Consider the following 4,569-nt stretch of genomic DNA (forward strand, 5'->3'; position numbering starts at 1 on the left):
CTGCCTCGTGACCGTCTGGTGAGCGCGGGACGGTTTGGGGATTTAGTCAGAAATGGGGTGGGTGGGGGAACCTCTTCTGAGCTCTCTGTGAAGGCAGTGGCATAAGCTGAGGAAACATCCAGGCCACGAGCGAGGGGAACTGAGATCTCCAAACTCTCACAGTGTGTCACGGTCTGTTTGAGAAAGACCTCCTTCCTCCTCCTCTTCCTCAGGCTGAGAGCCTGCTCCCCTCCCTCGTGGGCTGCTCCCTGGAGGATTTATTTTACAGATTCTGCCGAAAGCAGGCCATGAGGTCTCAAATTAGGAACGAGCCCCCCTTTGGGCAAAGTTGTTACAGAAAAGGGAAAGGCCTCCATTTTCACTTTCACCTGGCCGCCCCCTCCTTCGCCAGCATAGTCCTGAAGCTGAGCTGGGACTGGAGGGGGGGGCGGGGGGCTGGTAAGAGGAAAGTGTTCCCCCGGAAAAGCTGCACACCTTTTTCTTACACTTTCAGTCTTTATAAGCCCTGTCTGCGGAGAAGTGCAGCCTTGCGCCCTAGCCCAGCTCGCTGCACCGTGCTGCTGTCAGGAGTTTTAGCAGCAAACGAATTTACCTTGTGATTATTTTTTTTTCTCTCTCTCACTGATGAAATGGGCGCGCGTTCCTCTGCTTTTCCCCTTCTCCTTCCGTGTGGATGCCGTGCTGCTTGCGGAGAAGCCTTCCTCGTGCAGTCACTTCCTAGAGGTGATGGACGTCATGGTTGCCCAATGGCAGTACGCAGGGCTGCGCGGCACCGGAGTTAACTCTGCTCGGCCGTGGCGTAGGTGCCGGACGGCGATCCGACAGCAACGGGGTGATTGCTGCAAGATTGGGGCACGCGGTGATTCTCACCGTCGGGACACCCTGCCTGCTTCTGAAGGCTCTGAGCTTGCACCTGAGCCTCGTTGGGTGTTCCTGGCTGTCTTACGCCAGGCTCGTTCCCTGCTTCGCAAGCGTTTCTGAACCAGAGGCAGAAATTTGTTAGCTTTTTTTTTTTTTGGCTTGCCTGTCAAGGACACTGTGCTTTGTCATGTTTTATCTCGTTTCTGCGCCGTTGCCCGTTTGGTGATCTGCAAGGAGTTCAGTACCGCTGTGTGCCTCCTGAAAGGGAAAAATACAGATCAGCTTGATATACTCTTATTTCCATCAACATTGGGAGATGATTAACGGCGTGGAATGTGCTACAGAACTTGGTATTGAAAATCTCTAGCTGTGTGAGATGTTTGGGAAGCGAAGAAAGGACAGCTGGGAGCGCTGGCCCCTGCAGCAGTCAGGGTTTGTGGGATAAGCTCACTTGCTGATCATTTTTGTAAACATCCAGCTGTGAAATACTTGAGCGGTGCTAGCACTTTCAATTATCAAGAAGTTTCAGGCTCAGCACCCTGTAGAGATGAACAGGCAGTTTCCACTTCAGCCTGAGCTGTTGTTCCAGGCTATCTTCAAACTTGGGCAGATAGTCTTCCAAGCACCAAGGAAGCACAAGCGATGCAGGCGCTCTGTGACCATCAACACAAGAACTGGGGGGGGAAAGGCAGTAATGAGAGCGATTACCCTGCCACCAAGCTCCCATGTGGAGGGACAGATTGCATAGTGAATTCCACTGCTTTGCAATATTGCAGGACCCTGAATAGCGATGTCGTTATGTTCCATTATTAGCAGACAGTGAAGACGTCCCAACTCAACAGCTGGCCTGTGGGGTCAGGAGCAGCAAAGTGAGGAATCCCAGTTCTGCCCCAGGATCCATCTATGCGTCCAAGCAAGTTACTTGTTGCTCAGTGGCTCAGCTTGGCCGCCCAGGGGAGATGCATCTCTGGGCTAGTGATGCCAAGGCAGAATTCTGGTGTAGCTCTGTCACTGTGGTTTTTTAAGTATGTGATTGGAAAAAGTGCTATATACTTGTCAGTACCGGGGCTGGCTGCCGCATACCTTTCCCCTTCAGCCACCTCCTCCGTGAAGTTTCTGAGGTGACACACAAGCGTACCCTCCTGGTACTCCGTATCCTCTGTTCCCTAACCACAGGCTCTCTGCAGCATCTGACTAGGTTGTTTACCAAAACACTGAAGACTGTCTGATCCGTGTCCAGGGTTCCCCAGAGAGAGCCTCTGAGAGCCGTGTCCTGGCTGCTCTCAAATGTGCTCTGAAGGTTCCCGAATCTCCTCTTTGCTGCTGGATGCTGGTTCCGATCCATAAGGGAAATGGAAAGCTGGCCAGCTGGGCGAGGGCTGCGTGGAGCTCCTTTAGAACAGTAAACAGTGACTCACCCCCTCCTTGTGTCTTCTCTCTCTTCATGTCAAATATATTGCCTCGCATATGCTTCTACTCTCTGATTCACACCATCAGCCCGTCCCTCCCCGCTCTCATTACAAATGAGTGACAAGCGTCAGTCTGCCTTACAGGATGTGTGAAGATTGTCAGAGCAGGAGAATGGCTTTTTGAATGATGGGAAGAGGGATGGTGCTCTGCCTACCATGCTGCAATGTGCTGGAAATCCGTGGTGTGCCTCTGAGTGGCGGAGGCACGGCGACGAAGATTTAAGCATCTGTAGTTCCCTTCACCTGTCAGCTCAGATGTTATCCTTGGTAGGCACATCCGTTTGGCTGGCGCTCTGGAGCTGGGAATAACTTGTGGATAAATGAGAAATTTAACTATAACAGCTGCCTGGGAATTAAATCGCCACATTTGGGAATGAGTAGCGTATTCCCTGTGTAACTGTCGCTGCTGAATTGAGATGCGATGGCAGAGATCCCCATCGCTGCTTGAACCTTATGCTGTTTTTCTACCCTCTGGAAGTCGTCGCCGGCCTGGCTGAAGGTGAGGGTTGCATGTTTTCAGTTTGCTGTACGTGTCTGAGGATGGAAGCTAAACACCAGCAGGGCTGTCTGCCAGGCACTCGTGTTCTGGCCAGGGTTGTCTTTCAGTGTAGAAAGAGTTTTAAAATTTGAGTTCATCCACAGTTGTTGGGTGTCGGCAGTGACTTTATAGTAATTCCTTAATGTGTAATGCGCCTTGAAAGCCCTGTAGCGTGGAAAGTTTGAAATCTCCTTCTGGCATGTTTTCTTTCTTAATTGCAAGCCTTGTGTGGAAAGCTCTATCCTACCTCTGCCCAAGTCAGGCTTTCTGCCTTCTTCCCCTTTCAAAGTGAAGGAACTGGGGATCTCTAGACGGTCCAAGCTGAGACCATCAGGCTTGGGATGTCAGCCAGAGACGTCCAGGTTTTTGGGAGGATGCTGCAAGAGGCATAGGAGTCATCTGAGAGATGGATAGGACGTTGGCAAGGCTGTCAATGGGTAACTTTATTGCAGAATTACAAGGGTTCTTTATGTAATGCACAGTCAAAACACTTGCTTTAAATACAAGCATGGAGCTGCACTGGAAAAGCCTTTGCCCCTTACAGTTGGTGTATTACTACTTGCTGCTTTATTTATGTAGTGTTCAAAGTGTGTTGTACTGCTTACAGAATACAGATGTAATGCGGTCCTTGTTCCAAAAAGCTGAGCTCCTAATTTTAGATGTGATGCAGCAAACGCAATTAAGGAAAGAAGGGCAGGAATAGGGTAAAGACTAAAAGGATTCTAATAATCAAATCACAGGCAGGGTCCCAGAAGACCCCTGTGCAGCATGTTTAGGGAACACTTGTGGGGTATGACATGTTTGCAGAGTGGTTTACTATTTTATTGTGGGGTTTTGCATTCTGACTGTAGGAGGTGCTGCGCTGATTTTAGTTGCTTGCTGTTGGTACCTGAATAGTCCCAAATAGTCCTGATAGGAAGGATTTTGTAGGTGGCGAGATGGAGACGGAGCCTGGGGCCCTGGAGGACTGTTGGTGACGGTTGCAAGTGTTGTTGTGTTGATTTCGAGCAGAACCCAGACCACACCTGTGGGTTCACCTAGCGCAGAGATAAGACTTGTCCTGGCACTTGTGTCTGAGTGTGAGACTTGAGCCTGTTTGAGTGTTTCTGTTTGCACTACCAAATCCTGTCCTTAGGGTCAGGGCAGACCCCAATCTCCCACCCTTGTTTGAGGAGGGCCCAGAATCATAATTCCTGATGGTGCCCTAAACCTCCTTTCCCATCTCTGCCAGCAGCGGCTCTGGCACATCACCCCTGGTGCAATAGGATGGATCCCAGCCCATCTTGGAGGGATGCCGGCCCATCCAGGGTGCTTTGGTGGGCAGAGGGAGACTGGCGTGCATCACGAGACCCCGTACCGAGTGTGAGGGTGTCTGTGCCGTCTGCTGAGGAATGTGCAGGGTAAGGAGATGTTGCTTTGGTGACATGGAGCAACAGGTGACCAGAAGGGGTTTCATCATGGGGAGCCGGAGCATTGCTCGGGGTGACAGCCGAGGCCGCACGATTACACCCACCAGAGGCAACCTCACCCCTCGGCTCTTGTTTTCCACGATATTTTACATTTCTTTCCATTTCTGCGCAGCCAAGCGGCCCTGTTCAGTTTTTCCATCGGCTGGCGTAGAAAGCGCTTTGAAGACGCACTGGGTGAGGATCAAAAGGGTTTTGGTGTAATTGGTGGGTGTGACGGGTCTGTCGTCGGCCT

This window comes from Cariama cristata, unplaced genomic scaffold (genome assembly GCF_000690535.1).
Source record: "Cariama cristata isolate BGI_N322 unplaced genomic scaffold, ASM69053v1 scaffold35433, whole genome shotgun sequence".
Classification (NCBI taxonomy): Eukaryota; Metazoa; Chordata; class Aves; order Cariamiformes; family Cariamidae; genus Cariama; species Cariama cristata.